The 16,413-nt window shown below is 46.6% G+C and overlaps 2 long non-coding RNA genes across 2 annotated transcripts in view; both read left to right on the top strand.

The window, feature by feature from the left end:
* The window catches only part of LOC131277418 (uncharacterized), a 204,952-nt gene that overhangs the window by 157,014 nt on the left and 31,525 nt on the right, over positions 1-16,413 (top strand). The gene's annotated exons all lie outside the window — the stretch shown is intronic.
* LOC131277419 (uncharacterized) lies at positions 4,569-11,660 on the top strand. Its single transcript, XR_009184588.1, has 4 exons — positions 4,569-4,729; positions 10,160-10,333; positions 10,773-10,868; positions 11,488-11,660. It is a non-coding gene; the product is annotated as an uncharacterized lncRNA (long non-coding RNA).

The raw sequence follows: 16,413 nt of genomic DNA, 5'->3' as shown, positions 1-16,413 counted from the left end.
ACACAGAAGTAATTTCACTGGCTGACCTTGAAACATATTGCAATGCTACGCTGGACAAATTCACATGATACTGCAATAAAAAGAGAAAGAGCGATGAGTGGGATAGAACTGCGAGTACAGGAATTAACCGTCACCTCTATGGTCAAGTGGTTTTTGACAAGCCCTCCAAGCCTGTGTTAATGGGAAAAAAACAAGACTCTTCAGCAAATGCTGCTGGGAGAACAGGTTATCTGTAACCAAAAGAATGAAAGGCAACCCCTATCTCACTCTCTATATAAGAATCAACTCAAGGGAAGCAGATTTGGCTCAACTGATGGAGCATCCACCTACCAGATGGGAGGCCCAGGGTTCAGACCCAGGCTCACCTGACCCATGTGGTGAGCTAGCCAACACGGAGCGCTGATGCACGCAAAGAGTGCCGTGCCCCGCAGGGGTGTGCCCTCCGTAGGGAAACCCCGTGCCCAAGGAGCACGCCCCCACAAGGAGAGCCGCCCTGTGCGAAAAAGTTCAGCCTGCCCAGGAGTGGTGCCATGCACACGGAGAGCTGACACAGCAAGACGACACAACAAAAAGAGACACAGATTCCCGGTTCCAATGACAAGAATGCAAGCAAACTCAGAAGAACACACAATGAATGGACACAGAGAACAGACAATGGGTGTGGGGGGAAGGGAAGGGGAGAGAAGTAAAATTAAAAGCTTTCTAAAAAATTAATAAATAAATAAATGATAATAACACACAAAAAAAGAATCAACTCAAAATGGATACAAAGACCTAAATAGAAAAGCAAGTACCAAAAAACTACTAGAAGAAAACGTAGGGAAGCATCTTAAAAACCTTGTGGTAAGTGGTGGTTTCTTGGACCTTACACCCAAAGCACAAACATCAAAAGAGAAATTACATAAATTGGACCTCCTTAAAACTAAACACTTTTGCACCTCCCAGGACTTTGTCAAAAGGGGGAAAAGGCAGCCAATTCAGTGGAAGAAGATACTTAGTAATCACATGTCCCATAAGGGTTTAATATCCCAGATATAGAGAGATGTTTCAACTCAACAATAAAAAGACAAATGACGCAAAAGACATGAATAGACATTTGTTGAAAGAAGAAATACAAATGTCAAAAAGCACATGAAAAAATATTCGACATCATTAATGATTAGGGAAATGCAAATCACGACGAGATATCACTTCACAGCTATCAGAAGGGCCACTATTAAAAAGTCAGAGAACTACAAGTGTTGCGGAGGATGTGGAAAGACAGGAACATTTATTCACTGTTGGTAGGAATGCAGAATGCTACATCCACTGTGCACGACTGTTTGGCAGTTCCTAGAGAAGTGGAATATAGATTCGCCACGTGATCCTGCACCACCACTACTGGGTACATTCCCGGAAGAACTGAGAACAGTGATATCAACAGGAATCTGCACACCTACATTCATAGTGGCGTTATTCACAATTGCCAAAACCTGGAAACAGCCCAGGTTTCCATCAGCCGGTGAACAGATAAACTGTGTTGTATTCACACGATGGAAGATCACACAATGCTAAGAAGAAATAAAGTCATCAACCACACGACAACGGGAATGCACCTGGAGGACAGGATGGTGAGTGAAGCACATCCCAGGCACCAGCCAATAGATACTCGTATTTTTTTTCCAGTTGTGGCTGTCAGGCACTTGCCCTGATTAAAAAACCGTGATGTATTGACATGACGGAACATTATGCGGGCAGTAAAAAGAAATGACGTCATAAAGCATATGACAACGTGGATGAATCTACAGGACATTATATTGAGGGAAGCCAGCCAGACACAAAAGGACAAATACCATATGAGCAAGTTACCATTAACCAAATATATTGTGTAATATATTGTATGATTGAAAAAAAGTGTATATGTATGCAATATATTTTAGAAATGTATGATTTTATCCAACAGGGTTTTCTTTTTAAAATATTCTTTATATATTCAATTTTTAAATTTAAAAAATGAAGTGAAAAATAAAGTGAGGTTACACTAAAGACTTGAGCATTGGAGACTTTAAACTTTGTTACTTAAGAAAAAGATGTAACAAACAAGAGAGTGTAATCAAACGTTATTTTTCAGCATAGTAAAACCAAGGGTGGAATATGAATATAGATAAAACTGCATATATGACGGTTTTCTTTGAAATTGAACAAATGTATGTTAACACTACGAAATGTTAATATGTTAATATCACTTATGCTATCTGAAAGAAACCTGACACAAACTACAACCTACTGCATGCTTCTATTTATATAAAATGTAAATCAGTCTATAAAGATGAAGTTACATTTGTGGTTATGTAGGCATGGGGAAGGACTGCTAAGGGGCATGGTTTTTTCTTAAAATACTAAAAATGTTCTAAAAATTTTTATGGTGATGGATGCACAACATTGTGATTATACTAAAAGTCACTGATTATAAACTTTGGATAGATTGTGTGGTATGTGAATATATCTCAATAAAATTCCTAAATACATAAATATAATTGTGCTTCTATTTCCAGCATGGAAATCCGTTAGAGTTTTGAAGAATTTTCTTATTACTTTATTTTTCTTCTTATTGAAATAATGAAAATATTCTGATGCCGACTGAGGTAACGAATGCACATCAATGCAATTACACCAAATACCATGGGTTGTACACTTTGAATCAACTGTATGCTTTCCTTAAAATATCAATAAAACACTGATTTCCTAAAAACCTATACATGGATCAAGAAAATCATTTAAAAAAAAAAACAAAAACGGGACTTCCAATCCTCATCCAAAGATTTCATTGCTAAGCTTTTCTTATAAAACCTTCCTGGATTTTCCCACTGAGAGCACACTGTATTCTTCCTCGTCACACTTAGGATCTGCTGAGTGACAGGGCACTAGGAGAACAGCCTGGTCATCTGCATGGAAGTGACAGGGCCCCAGCAGCCCTGCCTGGCTCCCCTTCCAGGAGGCAACCCTGTGAAAACCACCTTCAGAAGTGCAGGGACAAGAGAAGGGGGTGGGGTGAGAAGGTCCAGCCATCTGTCCTGAGTGAGAGCAGCGGCTCCACAGCCCTGAGCTGCTTCCCTAGAATGGGACCAACTCTTCTAAGAGGCCCAGAACAGTAAGCACAGAGGAACTGCCAATCTGTCCTCCACAATGCCTGGCCATTGTATATTCCCACGAGCAGGGAATGAGGGTTCCCCTTCCTCCACATCCTCTCCAACACTTGAAGTCCTTTCATTTTTATAGTAGCCAGTCTAATGGGTGTAAGATGGTATCTCACTATAGATTTGATTTGCATTTCCCTTCTAATTATTGATGTTGAGGATCTTTTCATGTGCTTCTTAGCCATTTGTATTTCTTCTTTGGAAAAATGTCTGTTCAAATCTCGTGCCCATTTTTTAAAATGGGTTGTTTGTCTCTTTATTTTGAGATAAAGGATTCCTTTCCATATGCTCGATATTAGGCTCCCTCAGGTATCTGGTTACCAAATATTTCCTTGCATTAGGGAGGCTGTCTTGTCACTTTCTTGAGAAACTTCTTTGAAGTACAAAAGGTTTTAATTTTGAGGAGGTCCCTTTCATCTATTTTTTCTTTTTCTGCTCCTGCTTTGAGTGTGAAGTTCATGAAGCCATTTCCTGTCACAAGGTCTTGTAGATTCTTCCTTAGGGTATATTCCTAAGTCTTGGCTTTTATATTTGGATCTTTGCTGCACCTTGTGTTGATTTTTATATCAGGTGTTCATCTGTCATTCCTTTGCATATGGATATGCAGTACTCCAAGGGCCATTTTTTGCCGAGGCCATACTCTCCCAGTTGATTGGGCTTGGTGCCCTGTCGAACATCAGGTGACTCTATACATTAGGATCTATATCCTGACTCTCAGTCCAGTTCCAGTGGTTAGTATGTCTGTCCTTGTGACAGTACAATGCAGTTTTGACCACTGTAGGTTTGTAGTATGATTTAACGTCAGGTAGTGCCCTTCCTTGATTTCATTTTCCTTTTTCAATATGTCTGTGACTGTTCAGGGTACCTTGCCCTTCCAAATACATTTCACAGGGAGTAATTCCAAATCAGTAAAAAATGCTGTGTTTATTTTTATTAGGATTGCATTCACCCTGTAGATTATTTCGGGCAGTTTAGACACCTTAATGATGTTTATTCTTCCTATTGATGGACAGGGAATATTTTTCCATTTGTTTACGTCTTCTTTGATTAAAGTGTTGTGTAGATTTCTGTGTTTGTCATTTACATCTTTATTTAAATTTATTCCTAAGTATGTGATGTTTTTATATTATTATTATAAATGACGGTTTATTTCTTGATTTCCTCCTTCTATTGGTCATTATTGGTGTAGGTGTTTGGTTTTTGCACAGGTGTCCGGGGATCAAGCCGGGTAGTAGGTGATTGGGTGCCTTTGGCTGTCCATCAAGGGTAGGACAGGCCCCCATAGGGGCGTGGCGTCCCGGAGCGGGGCGATAGCTCATTGGCTCAAGCTCTGGCGCAGACGCAGACGCTCCGCCCCTGAAGCCCCGCCCCGTCCCGGGCCGGAGGCCCCTAGAAGAGCTGGCGGCGTGTGGGGCGCACGAGGCCCTGCTGGGTGTTCCGGGGGCGCCGCCCGGGAGCCCGAGGGCGGGGGAGCGTGTGGTCGGCGGGCGTGGGGGCTGCGGGAGCGCTCGGCCCTTGCCCAGGGACCCCGCCCGTGTCCCGCCCGGGTAGCGGTAAGTTTGGGACGGAGTTGGCGTCGGGGCGGGACAGGCGGGCGGGGACCCCCCGGGGCGCGGAGAAGGGGGCGAGGAGCTCCCCGCTGGCGGCGTCGAGGGCGCGGGTCCCGGGAAGTCGTGCGGCCCCGGACCTGCGCGCCCTCAGGGCCTGGTGGGGCCCGGGCGGGGCCTGGCGGGGGCGCTGCTTCCGGGGCGGCGCGGGGCCGGGGGCGGGGGTGCAGTCGAGGGGGCGCGGGGTGCAGTCGGGGTGGGGCGTGGTGCACTCGGGGGGTGGTGCAGGTTGCAGTCGGCGGGGGGCGCTCAGGGTGCAGAGGGGGGGGGGCGCAGGTTGCTGTCGGGGTCCTGGCCCGGCGGGACTGTGGTGCCGGGCCCGTGGCACAGTAAGGTCCCGGGGGTTCACGGGAAGGGTGGCCCGCCCTCATCCCCGCCCCTCCTGCGCCCCCCATGGTCCTGAACACCCCCACGGTCCCCCGTGTCCCCCCCAGGGCCCCTCTGGCCCCTGAATGTTGCCCCCAGGGTTCCTCCAGTCCCACAGCGCCTCCTCCTCCCACTTAGTCCCCCCTTTTCCTCACAGTCCCCCTTCCTGCAAGGTCCTACCTCCCCAATGCTCCCTGTCCTCCCCACTCCCGCCTGTCCCCCCCCACTCCCTCCCCCTCACTCTCCCTCCTAACCCCCGCTGTCCCTCTCCACACCAGGTCCCTCCTTGGCTCCCATGGTCCTTCCTGCCCTCACCCCAAAGTCCCTCTTCCCCGTCTACTGTCCCTTTCCCCCAGGACCACCCCCCCGTTGTCCCTCCCCGAACAGGCCGTCCAGCCCCCCCTTGGTCCCTGACCCTCCAAAGTCCCCTCCTTTATCCCCCCCATGAACCAGCCCCCATCCACGGTCCCTCCCCCACACAATGTTTTCTGCCCCCCCCAAGGCTCCTGTCCCCCATGGCTCCTCCTGTCCCCCCACTCTCCCTCCTCCTCCCGCAGTCCCTCCTGTCCCCTCCCAGGTCCCTCTTCTTCCCCGCACAGTACCTCCTGTTTCCTGATGGTCCCTCCTGGTGCCCCACGCTCCCTCCATCCTCATGGTTACTCCCACCTCACCAAGGTCCCTCACCCTCAAGTTCTCTCCTGCCCCTTCACAGTCACTCCTGCACCCCTACCTTCCCTTCTCCCCCACAGTCCCTTCCCCCAAGGTCCCTTTAGCCCCCTCACGGCCTCTACTTCCCTCCACGAACCCTCCTGCCCCCCCACAGTATCTCCTCCCCCGCCAAGGTTCCTCCTGTACCCCCCAGGTCCCTCCTATCCCCCCATGGTCCCTCCTTCCCGCTTACTGTCCCCCCATTGTCCCTCCCCAAACAGGCCATCCTGCCCCTCCCATGAATCACCCCCACACACAGTCCATCCTCCCCACAATCCTTTCTACCCCCACATGGCTCCTCCTGCCCCCCCCTTCCTGCCTCCCCCATGGCCCCTCCTCCCCGGCCAAGGTCCCTCCTATCCCCCCCATGATCCCTCCTCCCCCGCCAAGGTCCCTCCTATCCCCCCATGGTCCCTCCTCCCCCACCAAGGTCCCTTCTATCCCCCCATGGTCCCTCTTATTCCTCCATGGTCCCTCCTGCTCCCTCCACGCACCTCCTGGTGTGCCATTCTCCCTCCACTCCCACGGCTCCTCCCTCCTCCCCAGGGTTCTTCCCCACCCCCATGGTCCTCCTTGCCCGCCCCCGCGATCCCTCCTACCACCTCCACACTCCCTCGTGCCCCCCACCGTATCACCTCCCCTCGCGGTCCCTGCCTCTGCTTCCCCACAGTTCCTCCCCCCCACGGTCCCTCCTGCCCTTCCACAGTTCCTCCTCCTCTCCTACGGTCCCTCCTCCCCGTGATTGTCCCCCCACCCACTGTGTCCCCCCCAAAGTCCATCCTCCTCCATGTTCCCTCCTTCCCATGATCCTCCCCAACCCTGGTCCCCCCACATGGTCCCTCCTGTCCCCCCACCATCTTCCCTTCCTCCAACTTTCCTTCCAGCACTCCCACGGTCCTCCTGTCACCCCACAGTTCCTCCTATCCCCCCAAAGTCCCTCTTTCTCTCTCCCCCCATGATTCCCCGCCCTCAGTGTCCCCTCAAAGTTTGTCCTCCTCATTGATCCCTCCCGCCTATGGTCTTCCCTGCCCATGGTCCCCTCCAAGGTCCTTTCTCCCCCCACTGTCCCAGCTGCCCACCCCCACATTCCCTCCTTCCCCCTCAGTCCCTCCTGCCTCCCCTCGGTCTCTCCTGCCCCCCACAGCCCTTCCTGCCCCCCATGATCCCTCCTCCACCCCTGTGGTCCCCCCTCCCCTCCATGGTCCCTTCTCCCTCTCCACAGTTCCCCCTCCCTCCCTGCACTGCCCAGGGTCCCCCATGGTCCACCCCTTGGCCCTGCCCTGCACCCTCCTGGCCCTCCCAGGTCCCTGGGTGCTTCCCCTTTCAGCGCCCCCTTGCCAAGGCCCTACACTTTAGATGGCCCCTGGAGCCAGGTGGAGGCTGCTTCTCCCTCTTCTCCTCTCACCTGGAAAGGCCAGGCTCAGGGACTGGCCTGCAGCAGTGGCTCTTCCAGGGGTCACTGCTGAGGGGGAATTGGGGGCTCCTGGGGAAGGGCTCCTGGGAGGCCCAGGGGGAGCGTGAGTGACCCCCGGTGCCTGCAGGGAGCACAGTGAGTGGGGCCCTCGCGGGAGGGGCCTCTGGGTGCAGGTTTGTGCCCGGCCTGGGAGCTTTGCAGGGACCACCACAGTTTGCGTCTAAAAGTGTGTATCTGGCCCCAGAGGTCTGCAGGTGTGGTTCCTCCTGCTCTCAGGCATTTGTGTTCTTTGGGTCACAACCCTGGTGAGTTTCTTGAGCCTTTCCTTGTCTGTGTGTCCTGTTTAACTGCTTTCTGCTTTCTGGATTCCACAGGGCAGGTGAGGGCTGGGTTCTAGGGCCCACACCGCTGTGTCCCCTTCTGGCTGTGGCTGCACTGGAGCCCCTGGACAGCCTCAGGCTTGGCTTTCCTCAGGGCTCCCCTTGGTCCCAGGACACTCTTTCCTTTTGGTAGTGGTGACAAGTTTTCTTAGAAGTGTGGTTTCCTGGAGTAACGCTGAGTTCGTGAGCTCTTTCTAAGGTAATAGCTTGCTACGGCCGGAGGAGGGCAGCTGGCCAGTGGGGGCCACTGAGTTTGGGTGCCTGCTAGGACCCTCTGCACAGCCTGGGAAAGGGTGCCTGCTGGTCAGGTCACCTGCCGGAGGCTGCTGTGGGAGCCCAGGGGTGTGCTGAGCATTTCCAGGAGCTCCAGGAGCCTCTCCTTGGCAGGGGGGTGACCTGGGTGTCTTGGGGACACCACTGTCGCCTGCTTTGTCTACCAGGAGCAGTCACCCAGCTGGCCTTGAAGGAGCCTGACTGCAGAGGACGCCTCTGTGCTTACTGTTGTCAGCCTCTTAGAAGAGTTGGTCCCGTTCTAGGGAAGCAGCTCAGGGCTGTGGAGCCGCTGCTCTCACTCAGGACAGATGGCTGGACCTTCTCAGCCCACCCCCTTCTCTTGTCCCCTGCACTTCCCCCTGCACTTCTGAAGGTGGTTTTCACAGGGTTGCCTCCTGGAAGGGGAGCCAGGCAGGGCTGCTGGGGCCCTGTCACTTCCATGCAGATGACCAGGCTGTTCTCCTAGTGCCCTGTCACTCAGCAGATCCTAAGTGTGACGAGGAAGAATACAGTGCTACTCTCAGTGGTTTTATAAGAAAACCATAGCAATGAAATCTTTAGATGAAGATTAGCAGTCCTTTTTTTTTTTTTAACAAATTAATTTTATTAATACATGTATGTTTTTAACAATTCAGTTTTATTGATATTAATAAAGCATAGAATTCATTCAGAGTGTACAATGCATGGTATTTAGTATAATCACATGGATGTGCATTCATTGCCTCTGTCATCATTAGAATATTTTCGTTATTTCCACAGTAAGAAATATAAACTAATGAGAAAATTCTTGACACCTCTCTATCTGTTTCCCTGCTGGATATAGCTTCCATTTTTGGCTGCTCTAGCACAATTATTTATGTATTAAGCAGTTTTATTGAGATATATTCACATACAAATATAAACCATCCAAAGTGTGTAATCAGTGGCTTTTAGTATAATCACAGTGTTGTGCATTCATCATTATAAATTTTTTTAGAATCTTTTTCAGTACTTTAAAAAGAAAAACCTCAAGCCCGTGATATATTAATATTTTGTAGTGTTAACATACATTTGTTCATTTTCAAAGATTACAGTTATATATGCAGTTTTATCCACGTTCATATTTCACACGTGATTTTTACTATGCTAAAAAATAACCTTTTGGTTACTCTATCTCTATTTTGTTACCTCTTTTTCTTGAGCAACAGATCACAGTTTAAAGTCTCCAAACTCAACTCTTCAGTGTAACCTCATCTATTTTCTTTTTCTTTTATGCATTTAATAATTGAATATATAAAGAAAGAAAACACTTGAGTAAAAACAATACAATTATAAATTGAATATATTGTGTATCTGATAAATTTTTTCCAATCATACATTCTATTACACGATATATTTGGTTCATAGTAACACAATCATATAGTATTTGATCTTTTGTGTCTGGCTTGCTTCCCTCAACATAATGTCTCATAGATTCATCCCTGGTGTCATATGCTTTATGACTTCATTTCTTTTTACTGCTGCATAATGTTCCTTCATGTGAATACACCGCAGTACGTTTATCCATTCATCAACGGATGGACACCTGGGGTGCTCCCAACTTTCGGCAATAGCGAATGATACTGCTTTGAACATGGGTGTGCTGATGTCCGTTTGTGTCCCTGCTATCAGGGCTGTATACCCAGTAGTGATGTTGCAGTGTCATGTGGCAAGTTTATCTTTAACTCCTTTAGTAACTGCCAAACAGTCCTCCACAGGGGCTGTACCACTCTGCTTTCCCACCCACAGTGAGTTAGTGTTTCTGTGTCTCCACGTCCTCTCCAGCACTGTGGTTCTCTGTCTGTGGCAGGATCACTGGAGTGGGATGTCAGGGACGGGATAACATGGGAGGAAGCCTACCTCACGTACATATAAGGCACATAAATGTACGTTCGTGGGGCATCGCCTCGGTGGATGGAGGTTCAGACGGTAACCGAAGGAATGTCAAATTCCCATCCTGGGGATCTCTGCCACATTCTCTAAGACGTCAGCAAGAATCCCCCTAGTACAGGGCCAATGACTAGTGGAGGAGGGTGGTCTTCTGATGGACACTTGATTTCGATGACTGTGTGTGCTTATGAACCTTCACACTCGAAATTGAAACTTGGCCTTCTATTATAGGGTGCCTAAGATTTGCCTCGTGGAGCCTCCTTGTTCCTCAAATGTGGCCTCTCTCTAAGCCAAACTTAGCCTATAAATACATTATCTCTCCCCCAGGGTGGGACATGACTCCAGGGTATGAGACTCACTGGCATGGAGGGATTACTGCCAAGCACCAACTAGCAATGCAACTGGAAAAAGACCTTGACCAAAATGAGGAAACAATAAAGACAAATCAATTATGCGGCTAAGAGACTTCAAAGGGAGGTGAGCCCAGAGGTCATCCCAGAGGTAATGCTTCTGCGTGTCCCAGCAGGGTCTCTTTCACTGCCGGAGTCGATACTACCCCATGTAGCTGGTCTCCTGAGTGTTCTAGAAGCATCCAGACACTTGAGTCAGGGCAGATAGCTTAGGAGTTTGGTGCCTGTCCAGTGGTCCCTACTTTGGAATTCATGGTCCCCTAGAGTGACTGAATTGGGCTCAGTTGTTGTTTCCCCACACATGGCTGTTCTGACCTTCTATTTATATCTGTAATTGGCACTGAAGTTAGTCCTGTAGAGGCCTGCGTGTCCTCCAGGTAGGTTGTAGACAGGCCTGGTGGGCTGCTTCCATGGGCAGCGTGGTGGGGAGGTGCCTGAGATTAGATAGGTAGAGGTGCGGATCTATTTATGAATGCACCGCCTTTTGTTATCCATGCTCCAGCTCATAGACGTGTATTTTTTTTTTCCAGTTTTGGCTGCCGTACACTTGCTCTAGGAATTATTGAACGGAAAGAATTTCATTTGTTTTCGAAAGACTTTTTGGAGCGGAGTCAGGATGAATTATGGTAAGTTTACATTTTTAAGAAACTGACAAAATGTTTCCCAAAGTGGCAGCACCATTTTCATTCTCACCAGAAATGTGTGAGGGCTCCAGTTTTTCCACCTTTTCTTTAATGGTTGGTATTATGTCTCTTGATTTTAACCATTTTATTATGTATAGCAGATTTTAGCATGCATTTCCCTAGTGATGAAAAGAATCATACGTTTCTTCTTTGGTAAATGTGTATTCTCATATTTCTCCCATTTTTAAGTGCTGTTTGCCTTTTTTTAAAAAAAGCATACAGTTCATCCACAGTGTGCAGTCAGTGGTATTTGGCACAATCGCAAAGTCATGGGTTGATCACCTCAGTCATCATTAGAGCTTTTTCATTATTTCAATAATAATAATAAATGAAAAAACAACTAAGAAAAAACATCACCTCTTGATCTCTCTATGCTACCCCTGCTGTCCGCAGATCCCATTTTTACGTATTTTTGCACAAATACTTTTTTTTTCCTGTATAAATTGATTTATATTTACATTTTGTATAAATAGAAACATACATTATGTTACACAATGCAATTAGGTGAGAGTAGTGCAAGCCGCCTGTATTTGTCCCGTTGTGTCTGGCTTGCTTCACTCAGCATCCCGTCCTCCAGTTCATCCATGTTGTCATCGGGTTCACGACTTGACTTCTTCACACCCCGGCACGATGTTCCTCCGTGTGAATACAGCACAGTGTGTTTATCCAGTCACCGGCTGATGGACACCCGGGCTGTTTCCGGCTTCTGGCAGTTGGGATAACGCCACTAAGAATGTAGGTGTGCAGGTGTGCGGGACATGTCACTGCTCTCAGTTCTCCTGGGAATATGCCCAGTAGTGCTGTTGCAGGGTCCCGTGGCAAGTCTATATTCAGCTTCTTTAGGAACTGCCCAAGAGTCCCCCACCGCGGCTGTAGCCTTCTGCATTCCCACCAACAGTGAATAAGTGTTCTTGTCTTTCCACATCCTCTCAAACACTTGTAGTCCTCTGACTTTTTCATAGTGGCCATTCTGATAGCCGTGAAATCATATCTCTTTTGATTTGCATTTCTCTAATCATTAATGATGCTGAATATTTTTTCATGTGTTTTTTGCCATTTGTATTTCTTCTTTGGACAAATGTCTATTCATGTCTTTTCCCATTTTATAATTGGGTCGTTTGTCTTTTTATTGTTGAGTTGTTACATCTCTCTATATATCCTCTATATTAATCCCTAATTCGACATGTGATGTCTAAGAGTTTTCTCCCATTGAATTGGCTGCCTTTTCCCCCTTTTGACAGAGTCCTGGGACGTGCAAAAGTGTTTAATTTTCAGGAGGTCCCATTTATCTAATTTTTCTTTTGTTGTTTGTGCTTTGGGTGTAAGGTCCAAGAAACCACCACATACTACAAGGTCTTTAAGGCATTTCTCTACATTTTCTTGTAGTAGTTTTATGGTACTTGGTTTGTTTTTTTTTTACATAGACAATAAATGTATAATAGGTGTGAACTTAAAAAACAAACATATACCATCTCACTCTACCACCAATAACTTGCACTGTTTTTAAACCTTTTAAACTAATTATTAAACAAAATTGTCAAAATATTACTACTATACAAAGTATTTTTCCTCTAACCAATCCAATTATTATCTTTATATCATTTATATATGAACATACATAAACAAGTGTATAGTAAAAGTTGTGAACTTACAAACGAACGATGCATAACGTCATACAGGGGTCCCAAACATCAACCCTCCACCAACACCTTGTATTGTCATAACACGTTTGTTGCAAACTGTGAAAGAACACTGTCAAAATCTTACCACTAATCATAGTTCTTATCTTAAATTTGGTGTGTTTTTTGCCCAGACCACCCTATTATTTTTTAAATATGTATATTTTTATGACAAAAGTTGTAAACTTATAAAACAATCATGCACATGTGCAGAAATCTGATTATTGCCATGTCCATAGCGTACATTTGGCTCACTTTTTCCATACTGCCGCAGTATCAGCATAGTACATCTTTTGCATAGATGTAAGAATATTATATTATTACTACTAATCACAGTCCATAGGTCCCTCCAGGTGTATTTTCCCCATGCTTCTCCACATTCCCAACACCCTGCAGTGGTAATATACATTTGTTGCAGCTCACAAGGACACTCTTGCATCTGTACCATCAACCACAATTCTCACCCACCTCTTGGTTTACTGTGCTATCCAGTTCCTAGATTATTCTCAAGCATTCTGTCAGGTGGCATTTACATAACTAGACTATCATTTTCGGTCACATCCCCATTTATAAAGTAGCTGTTACTCACTGTGTGTTACCATCCACTCTATACATTTCCACACTTTTACAGCAAAGCTAACTAAAACTTCTACATACATTAAACATCAATAGTCCGCTCAGTTCCCCTCTTTTCTCCTTCAAGAATCCTCCAGCTACCACCAGGTCTTGAAGATATTTTCCAATAATTTCTTCTAGAAGTTTTATGGTTCTTGTTTTTATTTTTAGTTTTTTGATCCATTTTGAGTAAATTTTTGGATAAGGTATGAGATAGGTGTCCTCTTTCCTTCTTTAAGCTATAGATGTCCAGTTCTTTCAACACCATTTGTTGAATGGATTGTTCAGCCCGAGGTGTGTGATTTGACAGGCTAGTCAACAATCACTTGACCATACCTGTGAGGGTCTGTTTCTGAACCAGAAATTTGGTTCCATTGGTCTATTGTGTCTGTCTTTAGGGCAGTACCATGCTGTTTTTACTACGATAGGTAGGTATTATGATTTAAAGTCTGTAGATGAGGGTTCACTTTTCCTTTTTATGATGTTTCTGGGTATTCAAGACTCCTTTCCCTTCCATATAAATTGAATGATTGTGTTTTCATTTTTTCCTTTAATGCTGGTGGAATCATTATTGGGATTGCATTAACTCTGTGTATCAATTTGATTAGAACTGATATCTTAATGATATTTAGCCTTCTAATCCATGAGCATGGAGTATGCTTCCAGTTATTTAGGACTTTTTTGCTTTGTTGTAACTTTGAGTTGCAGTTTTCTGAATACAAGTGCTTTCCATCATTGGCTAAGTTTATTCCTTTTTGAGTTTTATCTGTTGTAGATTATTTTCCCTATTTTTTTGACACTCTTGGTTACTTTTTTTGATATAATCTTCATTTCTAGTCTCTCTTCCAGGCCTCTGTCTCCTGTCTTTCCTTTTGCACACCCTTTAGTATTTCCTGAAATTCTAGTCTCTTGCTTAGACATTCACTCAGTTTCTGTTTATCTGTGAATATTCTAATTTCACCTTCCATTTTGAAAGACAGTCTTGCTGGATATAAGATTCTTGGCTGGAAGTTTTTCTCTTGTAATATCTTAAATATATCGGACCACTGTCTTCTTGCCTCCGTGGTTTCTGGTGAGAAATTCGTACTTAATCTTATTGAATATCCCTTATATGTTATGCATTGCTTTTCTTTTGCTGCTCTCAGAATTCTCTCCTTGTCTTTGGCCTTTGACATTCTGATGAGTATGTGTCGGAGTTGGTCTATTTGGATTTTTTGGGATGGGAGTATGTTGTACTTCTTGGACAGGGTTACCGATGTTCTTCAATAGGGTTGGAGAATTTTCTACTATAATTTGTTTAAATAGTCCTTCTGCCCCTTTTCCCTTCCCTTCTCCTTCTTGGATGCCCATGACACATATATTTGCATGCCTTTTGCTGTAATTTAGTTCCCTGAGACCTTTTACAATTTTTTTCCATTCTTTTCTTCAACTCTTCTTTCGTAAGTTCACTTTCAGAGGCCATTTCTTCAAGCTCACCAATCCTTTCTTCTGCCTCCTCAAACCTGCTATTATATGATTCCAATGTTTTTTTTTTTGTTTTTTTTTTTTAATTTTTTTTTTTATTGACTTTGTAATAATATTACATTAAAAATATATATGTGAGGTCCCATTCAACCCCACCCCCCCACCCCCCCCTCTCCCCCCCCCCCAACAACACTCGTTCCCATCATCATGACACATCCATTGGATTTGGTAAGTACATCTTTGGGCACCTCTGCACCTCATATACATTGGTTCACATCATGGCCCATACTCTCCTCTATTCCATCATGTAGGCCCTGTGAGGATTTACAATGTCCGGTGATTACCTCTGAAGCACCATCCAGGGCAGCTCCATGTCCCGAAGACGCCTCCACCTCTCATCTCTTCCTGCCTTTCCCCATACCCTTTGTCCATTATGTCCACTTTTCCCAATCCAATGCCACCTCTTCCATGTGGACACTGGATTGGTTGTGTCCATTGCACCTTTATGCCAATGTTTTTTTAATGTCATTGATTGCACCTTTCATTCCCAGCAGATCTGGTATTTTTCTGTGTATGCATTCAAAGTCTTCTTTGTGCTCCTCCAATGTCGTCTTAATAGCCTTAATCTCTTTAGCTATCTCATTGACTTTATTAAGGAGATTTGTTGGAACATGTATAATTAGTTGTCTCAACTCCTTTATGTCATTTGGAGGCTTATCTTCTTGTTTAACTGGGCCACAGCTTCCTGTTTGTTGGTGTGGATTGTAATTTTTTGTTGGTGTCTTCGCATCTGGCTTCCTAGAGTATTTATTCTGGGTGCAGTCTTTCTCTTTAGTTTAGGGCTTCCTATCCTTCCTCCCTTGCTGATTGTGCAGTACGAGCCAAGCATGTAGTTGGTGCTGTATGCTATAGAGGCTTAAGCCCCCTTCATTGCGCCAGGGAACAATGAAGCTTCTTCCAACTTTCTCCTTTGCCAGGGGTAGGGACAGAGCCACAGGTATGTGGAATAATCCACATGCAGGCCTAGACTGTAGTTGCCCAGAGAGACTGATGGAGCCTCACATCCCTTTCGCCCCTGCCTGGGGCAGGGATGGAGCTGCAGGTGTGGGCAGCAATCTATGCAGTGCGGGTCCTAAGATGACCACAGTGGCCCTGGTAGACTTCTGATTTTCAGTCTGTGCCAGCCAGAGTTCCCTGCAGTTACCTGTACAGGCTGGTGCAGGGCTCCTCAGTGTCCTCCCTGCCAGAGGCAGGGCTGAAGCCTAGGCAGGCTGCAGGCTGATCTGCGGGAAAGAAACTGGTTCCTGCCCACACTGAGAGTTTCATTCAGCCCGGCTTCCCCTCAGGCTGGGGGTGGAGTCAGAATGGCGCCTACTGGCCTGTTTCTGACTTGGGCTGGTTCTCAACCCCGTTGCCAGGGTTATCTCTTAGCCAGCCAAGTCCCCCATCAGTAGCTGAAATCGGCAGCCAACTGTCTTCTCCTGTTTCTGGGAAGTGGATCTTCCAATTCCTGTCACAGAGCAGCTCCTGGGGCGGCTCGTGCCGCCAGAGTAGGATGATCACGGGCCTCCCTGGCTTGGCCGGTAATTTCCCAGAGAGGCTGGGTCAGGTCCCCGCAGCTTCCTCCCTGCTGGCTGGCGGTGGCACTGGGGCCTAGGCTGGAGCTGCAATGTGATCTTGGTGGGAAGAAGCCGGTCCCCGCCAGCACTGGGATCCTCAGTCCACCCCGC

This window comes from Dasypus novemcinctus (genome assembly GCF_030445035.2).
Source record: "Dasypus novemcinctus isolate mDasNov1 chromosome 12 unlocalized genomic scaffold, mDasNov1.1.hap2 SUPER_12_unloc_5, whole genome shotgun sequence".
In the NCBI taxonomy this organism is placed as follows: Eukaryota; Metazoa; Chordata; class Mammalia; order Cingulata; family Dasypodidae; genus Dasypus; species Dasypus novemcinctus.
Note: the sequence above shows the minus strand (reverse complement) of the source record. Positions and strands in the feature narration are given on the sequence as shown.